Source organism: Triturus cristatus, chromosome 7, assembly GCF_964204655.1.
Source record: "Triturus cristatus chromosome 7, aTriCri1.1, whole genome shotgun sequence".
Taxonomy (NCBI): Eukaryota; Metazoa; Chordata; class Amphibia; order Caudata; family Salamandridae; genus Triturus; species Triturus cristatus.
In genome coordinates, this window is record NC_140590.1 from 276,138,934 (window position 1) to 276,155,989 (window position 17,056).

Here is a 17,056-nt window from a genome sequence, read left to right on the forward strand (position 1 = left end):
GATAGAGAAATTAGCAGACGTTAAAAGATAAGGGGTCGTTAAATCAGGAAGAGCAGCAGCCCACGAACCCGGAGGACGATAAATTAAAAATCCCGAAAAACTAAATTGGGGATTAAGATTCAATCTGAATAGCGCAGCTTCACAGCCTGGAAAGGTTAGGTCTTCGAAATTACAGGTATAAATATTTTTATAAATAATGGCTATGCCACCGCCTAGATTCTCTTTCCTATCCTTTCTCATTATTGTATAATTAGCTGGAAGAGCAGTAGCTATGTCGGGTCCGGAGCTATCCATTAGCCAGGTTTCCGTAAGAAACATGGCGTCTGGCTGCTCATTAAGCAGTAAATCAAAAATCTCCGCTTTATGCTTAGGTAATGAGCGACAGTTAATATTAAAAAAATGAAAGGCGGAAGCCCCTACTTTATTAGCAGCCTTAGGTTGCATATTGTGAGTCTTGAAGTCAAATATATTGGAGGAAAGAGACTTAATAAGTGTAGTTGGAGTGTTTAAGACATATTGACAATTATTACAGCTGTGTCTGCAATGTGCTGAGTAAAATGTCAAGCATTTGCGTCGAGGACTGGGTCGTAGCACTAAAAGCTGTTCACGGGAATATTTTATAGCAATCTTTCTAGTTTGGGCAGGACTCCTCGCCCCTTGCCCCGGACAGGCGCGGACGGGCGCAGACGGGCTTGCCTTAGGCACGCCTTCGGCGCGCCCGCTGCACGCGTCCGATCCCAGCCCATTAGATAATGACGCGGGCGGCGTGCAAACACTAGAGCGCTAACTCTAGTCAACGCGTGGCCCCCGTAAAATGGCCGCCTGTCGCTGAAACCAGCCTAAGCAGTAGATAGGTTTAATTAAAACTTCCCCGTTTTGCCCCCAGAATCCGATTTAAAAATAATAATTCAAAAGTAGCAGCTTAGTTTGTGTTAAAAAGTGATGCTTCCCCACAATGGCCCCAAAGATAACAAATGAAGAGAAGTTTCGAAAATAGCAGCAAAGTTTGTTTAAAAAAAAAAAAAAATGAAGCTTCCCCACAATGGCCCCAAAGATAAAAATAAATACAAATTCTAAAAATAGCAGCAAAGTTAGTTAGTGAAAGCCAATCCACCCAATACAATCACAACACTTGTATTGATATTCATCCAAAGGACCTGTTTCAACCAATCCCCATTTCTCATTCATAAACACTACTTTTCATCCCTCACCCCTGCTTCTCATCCCTATTTCTCATCTATCATTCCTACTGCTGATCCACAATCCCCACCTTTCATTCATCATCCCTACTTCTTATCCCTGCTCCTCAATCATCCCATCTTCTCATCCCTGCTTTCATTCCTGCTTCTCATTATTCATCCCTACTTCTCATCCTTCTTTGTACTTGTCATCCATAATCCCTACTTCTCACCTCTACTTCTCATCCATCATGAGATGAGAAGTAGGGATGAGAATTGAGAAATTAAGGTTATCCTAAAATGAATGCTCTACATCTGGATCTTACAGCACAAAGGTCCCATCACCATGCTCCCAGATATCTAAACTGCTATTTGTAGAAATAAAATCCTTCATAAAACACTGTGCATTGTAAATAAATCCATTCATAGTCAAGCACCAGGCCTCCTAATTAAGCTTCTTCAGTTCTACCATCCTCACGAGAACTTGGAATCCTCTTTTTCCAACCTCCTGGTTGCTCATCCCTAAGCTTCTAAGATTTGTGGGCAGCTCCACGTTCAGGGTACCTTCTCACTGAACTCATTTCCTCAACCACCGAGATCATTAAACGACTTCCCTAAACGCAGAAGATGACAAAAGACTCTAGCTCTGCCCCTCATACGCCTGGTCTCTCCAGATATGGACAGACTTTCCGCTGCTTGATTCACTGTAGAGCATCTACATTGAATGCCAGTGAAACGCCCAAGTCTTGCATAGGATTGTTCATCCTTGATCCATACTGTTTTTTCATCATCGAGAGACACATTCGACTCTCACCCCAGAATTTAATTGTTGAGTGTCTATTCTACCTCACCTACACTTTACCCTGTTGCGTTAGTCCAATGTCTTATTCCCTTCACCCGACATCTGAGACAGCAATTTGTAACTTGAGTGCTTTACAAAAATCTACCAATAAATAAATAATTTTGAAAGGTTCAAGGCCCTGCAACTGGGCTTCCAGAAAAGCAGTCCAAAAATCACTTAATCCTAAAACCCCTTCTATATGCTAGACCAGGAGTCACACTCAAGTCCAAAGACATAGTATTTAGGACAAAATGAACGCCTTTAGAGCATCCAATTCTGGTTGCACAGGGCTACAAGGGGTTCAGAAGTTGGTGACAAGAGAATCATAGTTAAAGACAGAGGCTATTTGATGGCCCACCTGGTGACACAAAGCTGAACGTTTTTTCAGAGAAAGACAAATGCTGGTGTAGGTTAGCTCACATAAATGCATTTCTAAAGTTTATAGGCCCATATCTTCAAACAAGCTGTATGCTGTCAAGATTTCAGTTAGCGGGGCACCAAACGGCCAGTAGGCACCCACCACTACAAGGTTACACCAGCTGGAAGAGAGAAACAGAATGAAGCGTCAAAAGCCAACATAACTTAATATATGAACATGTCCGGAATGTATGGTGAAGACCTAATTTCACCGGTTCTGGAATCAGGCCAAAGAAGTGCAGCCAATAGCTCACAATGCCAAATCTGGGGTCAACAGAAAAATCCTCAGTTGGCAAACACCATGCTCATCTATGGGGGGGTACACTGCGGATGCACTTCCGTACCACTAGAACCTTGGTAGACTGTCTATCAGGAAGATCCATGGCACACCTCCAGTGGGCTTGCAGTCACCCAACATATGGCAACAAACTGCAGCTTGCATATTACTGTACTACCGCCAAGCACATTACAACAAATGTGGCTCACATATTACTGTATTTCACATTACTTTTCGACACCTTTATTACAATTCAGAGGTCGCTAGTAAAGAGCTCTGAGGAACATTATGCAAAACTCAAACTTTACTCTGCTCCTTTACTGGACTCCATTTTAAAAGACTTCACTCATAATTCTGTTTCACCATGCATTTTCTGTTCTAACGCTATGTCTCCTGTGTCTCAGCATGAGCACTGCTAAGCACTACCTGGCAGTTATCAAAGACTGACCATGTGCAGATCAAATGGCATATGTGAGCCCCAAAACATGCAAGCATGCTGGTGCTTATACACCTGCTCTCTGGCTCTGCTATGATCCTACAGACAGTGCCCAGGAGTGAGACCTGAATGCTCCTGAGAATACCTGTCGACCTCCTTGCATTACACTCTGCAGAAGTCTTTAGCAAACTATATATCCAATTAAGCTGCCAGCACTGTCCATCTGTGGGAGCAAGAGGCGTGATCTTGCACAGTAGCTCCTATATGTCACGTTGAGCTGTGTGTATTTGTATTGTACACAACTCATCCGGGAGTGTATCCAGGCGCTAAAGCAGGAGCTATATGGCCTGGAAGAAGAGCCAGGTCTTCAGCTTCTAGCGGAATTCAAAAACTGAGGTGGAGACTCTGATGTGCAGGGGCAGGTCGTTCCAGGCTTAGGAGTGAAGTAGAAGGCACAACCGCTGGATATTGTTCTGCTTATGCAGGGGACGCGGGCAAGTAAAAGCCCGGCTGAGTAGAGGAGTCGGTTAGGTTTGTGGGCGTTTATTCGGTTGTTGGGGTCCATGGGGCCAAGGCTGTGTAATGTTCTGTATATGTTATATGTGTGTGTGAGAAGACTGAATAGTGCTTGTTTGTGGATTGGAGCCAGTGGAGCTCTTTGAGGTGTGGGGTGATGTTAGTGAGAGGTGGGAGGTTGAAGATGAGCCTGGTTTCTGAGTATGGCATAGTCTGGAGTCTTCTGGTGAGCGGAGTGTAGATTTCAGCATAGAGTGTATTGCCATAGTCCAGCTTGCTGGTGATGAGGCTTGGGTGACAGTTCTATAAGTGTTGGCGGGGAGCCATTTGAAGATCTAGAGGATGTAGAAGCAGGAGATAAGAGACTGAGTTCACTTGGTTGGTCATGGTGAGTTGGTGGTAGATTACGATTACAGATTCTTTGTGTGGGTTGCTGGGAGGGGTGAGGGTCAGGGCTGGACTGGGAACCAAAACCAGCCCTGGCAAAGTGTTTTGCCGATCCCCGGGGGGTTGGGGGCGCGGTCGAGCTGTTTGGCAGGGCTGGTTTGGCCAATTTTGTTGCAGGGGCCGATACTGCAGCTATGCTGCAAAAGCAGCCCGGTGACAAAAATGGCCCCCCCAGGGGCCCAAAACCACCCCCCACCCTGGCGGCCCACCTGAGGAATGCCCGGTGGCCGCTACGGCCAGTCCGGCCCTGGTGAGGGTGCAAGTTCGGTGGAACACCAGGTAGAGTCTAAGAGTGAAGTGGCTTTGCCGAAGATTATTACTTCTGTCTTTTCTGTGTTGAGCTTGATACAGCTGGTTTTCTTCCATCTGACAACCTTGGTCATGCAGTCAGATAAATTGGTCTGGAGGTTTAGCATCTTGCTGTAAAGGGAGAGTATGAGCTGGTATTGTCAGCTTATGATATGATATTGAATCCATAGGAGTGGATGATGCTTGAGAGTGGTGTCCTGTAGGAGATGAAGAGAGTGGGGCTGATTGACTATTCTTGTGGAACTCCTCGGTGGCGTCCGAGGTGAAGAGGAGGTTGACGGCGTCCGAGGTGAAGAGGCCAGGATGACTGAATGGGTGCAGCCTGTCAGGAATTAGCAAATCCAGCGAAGTGCGGGACCTTGGATGCCAGCTTCGTTGGATAAGGTTGGGGTGTGAGACGGTGATGGGAGAAAGATCGAGTAGGAGAAGGGCTGCGATTTCACCATTGTCCATTATTCTCAGAATACAGTCCATGGGAGAGTCCCTTCCTCCCCAGAGCTGCAAGCTTAGCACTAGTTTACAGTTCTTGCTTGTATATTTTAACAAGTTTATAATGAACAGCTACGTATTGTAACACACACTATATTATTGCTGTAACCAACTACCAAAATCTGTCAACACTTCTCATGTTAAAATCTCAGTTAAACGAGCGCTATAAACGTACAATAAATGTCGTCATTCACTGTAAATGCTTAGAATAAATATATTGTCAATTGATAGATTACTCAAACATGCTGCTGTTGTTAAAACTCATTACAAACTGCTTTAATTTGAGCACTCTAACTTAATCAAGCTAAATAAGCTACAGTCTCCTAACTGGCTTGACACGTTTTAAATCCTCTCTCAAATCACCTTGAAGTATCACCCTCTGCCCTACGTTCTTACCAATACTGGGATCAGGACCAGGCATGTCAGCGGATTGAAGTGCATGTTGGTGAATTTTCACTAAAATAAGCCCAAAGAAAATTAAGCTCAAGAAATTACCACCTCAATTAAACAGGGATCAGACACAAGTCTATAAAGTATTGCTGATGCAAAAGCTGTTTCATAACACAGACTGGATGCCCTGTTAATGGGGCTATTTAAGGGGGGGGAGAGGTCAGGATCTACACTAGACACAGTTCAAGGGAGAGTCTAATTAGCAATTCAACTTGTTTCAAGTCAATGCAGTGGGCTTGGTGTTGAACTGAAGTAGGCACCTACAGCAAGATCCCCATGGGGTACCAAAATTCAGGGGTTCACGTCTCACCACCAGCCAACTGTGCATAAGCTGTCTGGTTGGTAGAGGATCCTATGAAAGTGGAGACACTCACTGGGCCATAAGCTTTGCCACTCGAGACATGGAAGCAGGACTGTTGGTGAGGAGACAACCACAGTTTAAATGAAATAAAATGAACTTCTGAATGGAAAGGGCTAGAGAGAACGCTCAAGTGCTTCCATAATAAGCATAACTGGTGGAGTCAACGGGGCATCACTCCACATTTGGGTCATAGAGAAAAAGCTCTTTGTCCCACTTTGAAAGCTCCTGTGTTCCTAGTTGGGAATGGATCCTTTCTTTACATAAGGCAGTACAGCTCCTTCCTCTCCAAGTTGTAGTAGGAGGCTTCTAGAGAGTGCAAAGGGCTGGTCCAAATGCTTCAAGGTGGACAGCGGATGTAATGCCCTGGTAAGATGTCTTCCTGGACCAGTGCTAGCTTCCTAGAATACCAGCCGAAGTATGGCTACTGGCTGAAAAAAGGAATGTATAAAACGGTGTTTTAGGGTACTGGAAGAAAGCCAGGGTCAACCAAAAGATGAATTTTCTTACACTTTTTTAGCACTGCCAATCAGACATGAGTGTACCACCCTGTGTATTTACAGAGGAGCGGAATGCAAGGAAGCAACTGCTATAAGCTAGTCAAGCGTTTGGTGCATTCCTTCTGATCGATACATGGCATGCAAAGCCATTGGATAGCATTGACCCTCATATGCACTTAAACCATGCTACGCATATCACACTGTTTAACACACACCATAGAATGGGAACGGAATATGGACCTTAGTCATGGAGTGCAGTGCAAATTTAAGAGAAGAGAGTGCAGCTCATCCTTGCCACTTCAAGGGCGCAGGAAAACAGGACTGCGCTCCTAAACTAGAATCAGCCACCAGCGACTCTCAGCCTCCATGTAGCTGGTGTGAGGGAGCAGTGGTTACCATCTACTAAGGGTGTGGGTATAATTTGACAGCTGTATATTATAAGCAATTTCAAATGGTGCTCCTCATTATACATTGATCCCAGTGATTGTAGCTAATTTTAGGCATTACGTGTTGCAAGGTATTTGTGTTCCATCCAACTGCAATCTACCAATACGTCTCCTGAAATTAGATCTTCAGTTTACTTCACCAGACCATACTGGACGTTCAGACCAGATACGTTTGCACTACAAGAGCTGAGCATTATGTGGTTACTAATCAAACTGAGAAAAAAAGTGAAGGGCGCAATTCTTGAGAATCGCAGACACTAAAATGACTCTGGCCTGCATCCCTGTCCATAGTTTACTCATTAGAACACAGGCTGTTTCCCTCGTTCAGGTACTCCCAATTTAACAAGTGTTCCTTGGCTTTTTCAGATGCATGGTTACTTTCAGAACGTTGAATGCTCTCAATAAGTGCTCACTCTGCCACTCCAGACAGAGATGAACCTAATGCCAATCAGCTCTGGTCATGCCGCTACTGCAACAGTGCCATAGGTCTCAACCTGCGCCTCACTGATAGGGCCAAGCCCAGCCTGGAGCTGCTTGTGCTTCCATTCAGAAAGGATGTGGCCTTGGAGTTCAGGCTCCGCTGCTCCTAGAGGTGCAGGACCATGTCTGATTTGAAATCTGTAGCAGCACAGGGAGCAAAACAAAATGATGGATTGTAACTTAGCCAAGAATACTTACAAGTGGCTGAGATTTATTCAATAAGCTTTATTCGATTTCAACAGAGGAAATCACAAAAGCAGATACAAAACAAACAAATAGTATTTACAAGACTAAGAAAATCAAATATTAACACAGATAAGTATGCAATCAATCTGTACAGTCGGCCTCAATATTTCCATAGAAAATCTATTGGACTCCAGAAGTGTCATGCATTCTCTTTTAAGGTATTTTCAGGCAACAGATAGTATGGATCCCGGGTCATAGTAATATTCTGGGTGTCCTAGGTCGTTCATGAAATCTTTAATATATTTCAGCCAAGGGATGTTAAGCACCCGATGTAATTTAACACTATCTCTTATATTATCCCTATTAAGGGTGGTTTTCTCCGGGGCCCAGATCCTATGCCTCAAAAGGATTGGTTAACTTTTAATTAAGTCCATTGTATAAGGTAACCCTAGCTCTGAATGGCATACATAAGTGGAACTGCCTGGAACAGCTAAAAGGAATCTTAGGAAGTTGTAGGTGCTGAGGATTGCAATAACCCCAACACCTGCACCATATATAGCAGTAGTGGCGCATTTTGCCTTGTATATGCTTAGTAACTCTACGGGCGGTCTTTTGCCCAGCTTTCTTGAAAAGTTAGCGACGGCTGCCGTGGCTTTCAAAAACAACTCTCTTGCTTTAACTGCCTGAGACCATGAACCCTTCTGGTCAAAAAGCATACCTAAGTAAGGAAATGTCTTAGTAATTTATATCTTCTTATTGTCCATAGAGATATCTCTAAACTTTGAGCTCCCTTTTCCACATTTCACCACGAAGGTCTTTGATATGTTAACAGTGGCTGAGATGAATTCAAGCATTCCACTCATCACGTTTGTATTTCTATCTAACTGTGGCACACTGAGATAGTTACAAGCATGACGGGTAACAATTCAATCAGCACTTGTTTCAGTCAGAAACTGGGGAGGATAAAGGATGATGGAAAGCAAGTAGTGAAACTACTAACAGGAGATCCTATGGACCTTGATAGACTCCCTTGCAAACAGGGTTATGACTCAATCAAACAATACAAATACATGTTTCCATCTGGTTGATACAACAACGTTGTGTGCCAGGTTTGCATACGGATGATGTAAGTTACAAATGTTGGTGTTGATTCACAATGGGAAAGAGTGTACTCTTTGATGCAACCAATTAACAGAAAACATCCCGGGACAGTTCCAATATTCTTTCTATATTCTTGATAAAAGATAAAACAAAATAGGCAATGCGTTTTGTTCCTTCTGGCTATGGAACTTGTTCAGGACTGTAAACAGACTCAAAACAGCATCATTTCTATGCTAAAATATGAATAGGAATAATAAATACACAAAGGGTTCACCATTTTTCCCCTCCAAGGGAAAAAGATAAATGAATGTGCGAGGAGTTGGAATAAGCACATTTGTGTATAGGTAGACAGTGGAGCTCCCGGAGGTGTGGTGAGATGGGAGTTCTGTGTGGGAGGTTCAGGATGAGTCTGGCTGCCGAGTTCTGAATGGTTTGTAGTCTTCTACAGTAGTTTACAGAATTATTTCCGAGTAACTTTACCGTAATTATGGTCATGTTCGCCACTGCTTTAGATTGGCTGACTCACCCTGAAAACATTTGCTGATAAAGAGAGATCTCGATTTTCAAATGCGTGCCAATGACTCAAGTGGGGGCTCACTCTGGGCTCCGGAATGATGAGGTGCTTACAAGATCATTAAACTTCACCTTATTGTAGGCGACGTGACTACTGCACCTAAAAACGTCATTCATTTGCCTGAGGCTTACACATTTCTATAGAACACTAAGAAAAGTTTACCTAATGTCCACACCCAACAACGATCATTTACCCTCAGTGCACACATTCCTGTACCACACCCAACAACATGCATCCGACAACAGTGTATATAATACTGTATTACCCAAACATTGAACTACAGCATATTTAATGGTGTACCAATTTCCAGCAGCAATTATTCCACTATAACATACATACCACACCACGCTACATCAACTCAAGCCACGCTCACCAGTCAATGCATCCAAGGAAGATCGGCATAACTCCCATAAACAAAGTGAATCCCCCAAATACAGCTCAACTTACAGTCCCATACACAACGTATTTCAACCAAATGCAGCTCTTACAAAAAAGGACCATGACATCCAACAAGGATCAACCACCTAACTTCAGGTCTGATGAGAAATTAATCCAGCACACCTAATAACCATGAAATCTCTCATAAGTCTCCCACTGCCCGGGCTGTGCAAAATGTTTGACCATCTAGCTCTTAGCTGACAAAGTTCTCGGTCCAGGTCCACTCTTTTCCCGCAGCTCTGCTGTGCCGTCTCTTGCCTCCAGACCCCGACCTCCTCCTTGGGAGGTTTGAGGCTGCTGTCCACTCCTGCGCCTGCTGCCCGCTCCAACTGGGACCAGACAGCTTGCAACCACCGTAACCTTTCACAGCCATTTTATTTCTTAATTTTTCCCTGTTGTGCCACTGTTATTGTGCCCATCTGTGTCCTGCTCTAATTCCACCACAGTTTTTACTTTCTCGTGCCTGCCTGTTCCTTTCGCCGCTGCTGCCCCTGCTGCCCCTGCGGCCCCTCCCCACCCGGAATCCCCTCCTCCCTCCCAGAATTCCCACGCTCCCACCTCCCCTACTAAATGGCGGCCGCTGCGCGACGAGCGCAACAGGCGCGCCAAAGGCAAGCCCGTCTGTGCCTGTCCGCGACATGACTGCGGCCAGCGCCCGGAACCCTTCGACCTCCCACAACCCATCGCTTCGACACCACCACCCTCCACGCAATCAACCCTGGAAGACTTGGAGAATGCCAACAGGCCTCGCCGAACACGACCTACGGCCACACCACAAAGTACGCTCCGTACACAAACACGCCATGGAAATCTGGAACCTACTCCACTATCTATCGCCCAACATCGCCTTCTTCACAGAGACCTAGACCAACGCATCTTCCGCCCCCGACATCAGCACCGCCATCCCAGAAGGATACAAGATCCAGAGGAAAGACCGCCCCAACCACCCAGGAGGGGGCCTCGCCATCGCCCACAAGAGCACCCTCCGCCTCACCACCTGCAGCGAAACCTTCCCCCCCCCGCAAAACACCTGCACATCCAGATCCAGACCACCCCTAAAACTACACTCCGAGGAACCCTCGTCTACGGACCCCCCGAACACCCTTCGCCGCCACCATCACCGACTTCATCACACCCTATGCCATCGCCACAACAAACTACATACTCATTGGAGACCTGAACTTCCACCTCGAAAACCCCAGCGACCCCAACTCCACCATCCTTCGTGACAACCTCGCCAGCATCTGACTTAAACAACTCGTCAACACACCGACCCATAGAGCAGGACACACCCTATACCCCATCTTCGTGGCAGGAAACAGCATCAAATTCAGCCACACAACGCAGCCGCCATGGACCGACCACCACTGCATGCACTTCGCCATCAACAAACCCAAGGCACCCAAACCACCATGAAGGAACTGGAGCAAGGTTACCGACGAGCAACTTAACTCCACCCTCACCCGAGACAACCACACCTGGCTACCCAACGCAAACGACGCAGCCAGAGAACTCCACACGTGGATCTCCGTCTGCGCTGACGAGCTTGCCCCGCTACGCAACCCTGACCGACAAAGCCCAGCAAAGTCGCCTGGTTCACCACCGCTCTCCAAGAAGCCAGATGCACCTGCAGACGCCTGGAGAAGAACTGGAGAAACACCAAGACAACTTTTTTTTCTTGCCTTGGGTTTCTTGAGCAAGACGTTGATCTCGGCATACTTCCAGCTCTCCGGGAAGGGTCACGGTCTCGAAAGAGATGTTGATGGCCTTGCGGAGATGGGGTGCGATAGTGGCACTGGCTTTGTTGAAGATGTGGTGTGGGCACGGGTCTGACGGGGAGCCGGAGTGGATGGTGTTCATGATTTTGATTGTGTCGTCACCGCTGAAGTTAGTCCAGGTGAGCAGGGGGCCGCTGCGGGTGGTGGCCTTGGGGTCTGAGGTGTCGTTGGCTGCCGTGGTGGTCTGGTTGTCGAAGCTGTCGTGTATGTCTGCGATCTTGCGATGGAAGATGGTGGAAAGGGAGTTGCACAGGTCTTGCGATGGTGGGATGTCGTTGGTGTTGGAGCTGGGGTTGGAGAGTTCCTTCACGATGTTGAAGAGCTCTTTGCTGTTGTGTGCGTTGTTGTCGAGGCGGTCCTTGAAGGAGGTCCTTTTGGTGGATCTGATGAAGTGATGGTGTTGGCGCATGACATTCTTGTGGGCTGCGTGGTTCTCTGGTGTCTGTTCGCGGTGCCATTTCTTCTCTAGTTTTCGGCAGGTTTGTTTGGAGGTCTGGAGGTCCGCGGAGAACCAGCTGGCATTCTTGTTGGTGCGTCTGTTGGAGGGTTTTTTGATCGGGCGAGAGTGTTGGCGCAGTTGTCGATCCAACGCTTGAGGTTGCTGGCGGCGTTGTCGGGGTCGGTGGGGACGGCTTTGGGCGAAGGCGGTGTTTAGGTGGTCTTCAGTGATTTTCCTCCAGCTGCCGTGGGGCATCTGTTGGGTGCGGTGGTGCGTGGTGGGTTTCCGGAAGGTGAAGTGGAGGCAGCGATTGTCGGTCCAGTGGAGTTCGGTGGTGTGGCTGAAGGAGACGTGGGCGCTTGTGGAGAATATGGGGTGGAGGGTGTGGCCGGCGGAGTGGACGTTGTGATGAGCTGTCTGAGTCCAAGGTTGGCGATCAGGGTGGTGGAGTTGGTGTCGTTGTTGTTCTCGAGGTGGAAGTTCAGGTCTCTGAGGAGGATGTAGTCCATGGAGGCGAGGGCGTGCGTGCTGACAAAGTCGGCGATGGAGTCGCTGAACTGAGGCCGGGGTCCGGGGGGTCTGTAGATCAGAGTTCCTCTGAGGGTGATGTTGGGATCAGTGTGTATCTGGAAGTGCAGGTGTTCGGCGGTGCTGAGGGTGTCGTTGGAGTTAGTCGAGACCTTGAGGGTGGACTTGTGAATGATGGCGATTCCACCTCCTACTCTGTTGGTGCGGTCTCTGCGGGTGATCTTGCAGCCGTCCGGGATGGCTAAGGCGATGTTGGGTGCCGAGGAGTCGTTCATCCAGGTCTCTGTCAGGAAGGCGACGTCCGGGGAGGATGTGTCGAGCAGGTCGCAGAGTTCGACGGCGTGTTTGCGTGAGGAGTGGGTGTTCAGGAGTATGCATCTGAGGTGGCTGCGTCCTGTCCTGGCGGGCGGGTTGGCGGCTCGGAGACTGGTGAAGCTGCAGCTCCGGCAGGAGAAGGGTGCCTTGGTGCGTTTCGGGGCGGCCAGGAAGCAGGCGTGCGGTCGTCCAGTGTTGAGTGCGTGGAGGGTGTTAGAGTCGTAGTGGAGTTGGATGTCCTGGCGTTCGCGGGGGCCAGGGGGTCTGGCGCGGCTGCGCAGCGGCCACCATATAAGGGGAGGTGGGCGGGAGGAGCAGCTGGGTGCCGGGAGCGGGGCGGAGAATGGGCAAGCAGGGGCGCGGGGACGCAGGGGACGCAGCAGCGGGAAAAACGGACGGGCAGAGGATACAGAAGGCAAAACACAGGTACATAACAATGAACAGTGCACAAAAGGCACTTACAACAGGCAGACAGGCAAAAGGAGCAGATCGAGCGCAGAGCGCTAACGGCTTACCACTGGCCACCAGGGATGAGGCGCAGGTTGTAGCCTGCGGGTGGAGGCTGGGTCTCGAACTTCAGGCAGGCAGCGAGCTAAGGGGCACCAACACACAGGTAGTGCTGTGTGGTGTGGGGAGCGACCATCCTGTAAACAGGGTAAAGGGTCGCTCTCCTCACCGCGCAGCAGCCGCCATAAAAGGGGAGGTGGGAGGGAGGAGCAGCTGGGAGGCGGGAGCGGGGGGCGAATGGGCGAGCAGTGGGGCGGGGCCGCAGGGGACGCAGCAGCAGGAAAAACGGGCGGGCAGAGGATACAGAAGGCAAAACACGGGTACAAAACAATGAACAGTGCACAAAAGGGAAAACAGTAAAAATACAGCTAATACCACAACAGAGAGGCAATTACAACAGGCACACAGGCAAAAGGGGCAGATCGAGCGCAGAGCGCTAACGGCTTACCACTTGCCACCAGGGATGAGGCGCAGGTGGTAGCCTGTGGGTGGAGGCGGGCCTCGAACTTCAGGCAGGCAGCGGGCTAAGGGGCACGAACACACAGGTGGTGCTGTGCGGCGTGGGGAGCGACCTGCCTGTAAACTGGGTCAAGGGTCGCTCTCCTCACCGCGCAGCGGCTGCCATATAAGGGGAGATGGGAGAGAGGAGCAGCTGGGAGGCGGGAGCTGGGAGGCGGGAGCGGGGCGGCGAATGGGCGAGCAGGGGGGCGGGGCAGCAACCAGATCAGAGCCATCAAGAGGAACTTCATCCACAACAAAATCCTGGCCAACTCCACCAACTCCGAGGAACTTTTCAGTGGCATTCAAGAATTCACCAACCCACGTAGCGAAGCCACAGACATCACCCCATCCCAAGACCTCTGCGAAGAGCTTGGAACCTATTTCCACCTCAAGATCAAAAACCTCTACGACAACTTCATCGACCATCCACCAGGTCCCACAGACAGCCCCTCGCCCCCCAGAAACACCAGCCAGCCCCCCATCTCCAACTGGACACCGATCACGGACGAAGATACCGCCTTGACCATGAAAAGCATCCACTCGGGGAGCCCCACTGACCCCTGCCCCCCCTCACATCTACCACAGAACCACGGCTGTCATCGCACCTGAACTACAACGCACCATCAACACCACCTTCAAAACAGGCACCTTCCCAGACGACCTCTGCTCAAGAAGCCCACAGCTGACCCCACCGACCTCAAGAACTATCGTCCCATCTCGCTCCTCCCCTTCGCAGCCAAAGTTGCAGAGAAAACAGTCCACTGGAAACTGACACGATTCATTGAAGAGAACGCCGTCCTTGACTCGTCCCAATCCGGATTCCGAAGAAACCACAGCACAGAGACCGCCCTACTCGCCGCCACAGATGACATACGCACCCTCCTGGATCAAGGCCACTCCACAGCCCTCATCCTACTCGACCCATCAGCGGCCTTCGACACCGTCTCCCACTGCACACTAGTCGACAGACTACACGACGCAGGCATATAAGGAACAGCCCTGGACTGGATCCGATCATTCCTCACTGGAAGAAGCCAAAGGATCAGACTCTCACCCTTCCTCTCCGATCCCACGAAAATCACCAGCGGAGTCCCACAGGGTTCATCCCTGAGCCCTACCCTCTTCAACACCTACATGACCCCGCTCACAGCCATCGTCCGACAACACGGCCTCAACATCGTATCCTACGCCGACGACACCCAGCTTATCCTCTCCCTCACGAAAGACCCTACCACTGCCAAACTCAACTTCCAGAAAGGAATGCAAGATCTCGCAGTCTGGATGACCAACAGCTGCCTGAAGCTAAACGCCGAGAAGACAGAAGTCCTAGTCCTCGGTACCACCCCTTCTGCATGGGACAGCACCTGGTGGCCGACTGCCCTCGGAAGCCCACCTACCCCCTCAGACCACGTCAAAAACCTTGGCATCATACTCGACTCATCACTGACATGTCAACGCAGTCACCTCCAGCTGCATCAACACCCTCCGCAAGACCTTCAAGTGGATCCCCCCTGAGTCAAGGAAGACAGTCACCCACGCAGTCATCACCAGCAGACTGGACTATGGGAACGCACTCTATGCCGTTATCAACAAGTCCCTACTCTGCAAACTCAGACAATACAGAACCGCCAGACTCGTCCTCGGCATCCCCCGACACTAACACATCAGTCAACACCTACGAAGTCTCCATTGGCTCCCCGTGGAGAAAAGAGTCACTTTCAAAATCATCACTCATGCCTACAAATGCCTACACAACAACGGACCCAAATACCTCAACGACAGAATCAACTTCCACGTACCGAAAATAAACCTTCAACCTTCCAACCTCGCACTGACCGAAACCCTGCGCATCCACAGAGCCAGAGCAGATGGAAGATCCTTCTCTCACATTGCAGCCAAGACCTGGAATGAGCTACCGGCAGACACCGGACACGCCCCCTCCCTGAACACCTTCAGGAAGACCCTCAAGACCTGGCACTTCGACTAAACAGATCTGCGCGCCCCCTCCCACCCTCAGCGCCTTGAGACCCTCACGGGTGATTAGCGTGCTTACAATTCCCCGATTGATCGATTGATTGATTGAATGATTTGTTCTCTTAAGCATTCCCCAAATAACCTACCAAATCTAGGTTGAGATTTAGATATTGCTCTATAGATCTTCCCCCATTTTCTCTTTTGATCAGTTTTTCTTACTATTGAAAACCCACCATGTCATCTCCTACTAACATCTCAAAACTGTGGTTCACAATTTAGTCATGTCAAGACTAGGCTTCAGAAATGCAGTTTTCGCAGGATTTCCACCAAACATCAATTACCCCAGTCAAAGCAGTTCTAAACGTTTGTGGGAGACTGGTTTACTCCACAGGCAGACATGATCACACCACACCCATTCTTTGCCACCTACTATTACAGCCATAATCACTTAAAATTAGGAGCTCTGAATCAATTTTTTTAGCACCATATCAGATGGTGGTAGAACCTCTCAACTTATTCCAAGAGGGCTAAGCAAATATATCCCTCTCAATATCAACTATAGGACTGGTTGAGCAATGTATTGTTAACACACTTGTATACGTTTTGTGAATGCACTTGTTTATGTCAAGTAATGTTTTGTATTTATGTTTATGAATCATGCATAAGATGGTGATATATTTTTCTATGCATAACAAATTCTAAAAATGAGTGCGGTAATGGGAAATGATTACAAAGGCCATGTCTATTGATTAACGGGACGTTCCTCCAAAGTTAAGTGAATTTAAATCACGCAGCCACCTACTGTTTTGTAGTTTAGAGTATTAATAGAGGCTTGTGGTGATTGTTGTCAAGGGCCCAACCCCCCAATGTTTGTAAAAATAAAAGAGAATATAACATAAAATTTAAATGCGACATTCTGCCCTAACCAAGAGCCATTGAAAAGTCTGGTCCATAACAAAGACCCAAAGATTTCCAGGGATCAAAGAGGACTGGTCAACCCCAGCTCTTGAGATGACATTGTGAACACTTAATTTTCATGGGATAGCACAGCTGACAGACCTTTTTGTTATAGTATCTTGCAAGCAAGTACTGTAAAACTATTTAGGGTCACATCTCGGTCCCAGAAGTAGAGCCTCATAGGGCCCGAATCACAAAAGTAATTGGAGACAAAATCCTAACTTTACGACTTTCAGTTTTCACAGAAGGTATTTAGGAGTATTAAAGTTAGGATTTTGTCTCAGTTAAACTTAAGTTTGTCTTAAGTTTAACTTAAGACCAAAACTCAAGATTGACTGAGACAAATCCTATTTTTAGTACTCTAAACGCCTTCTGTGAATACCGAAAGTCATATAGTTAGAATTTTGTCGCAGATTACTTTTGTGAATCGGGCCCATAGTCTTTTGTGCTATGTATACTTTCAAATGTCTTACTTTGCCTATCAGTAACTGAAGACATACTTATTTCAATAGTGATGTTACTGAAGGGATATTGAGTTTACTGCGTATGAGTATTGTGACATATTGTATCAGAGTTCCAAACCTAATACAACAATTAAAGTGAGGTGGCATGTA

General features: G+C 48.1%; 1 protein-coding gene across 3 annotated transcripts in view; it reads right to left on the minus strand.

Annotated features, from left to right (window-relative positions):
• The window catches only part of LOC146809405 (bifunctional polynucleotide phosphatase/kinase-like), a 223,716-nt gene that overhangs the window by 98,337 nt on the left and 108,323 nt on the right, over positions 1 to 17,056 (minus strand). The gene's annotated exons all lie outside the window — the stretch shown is intronic.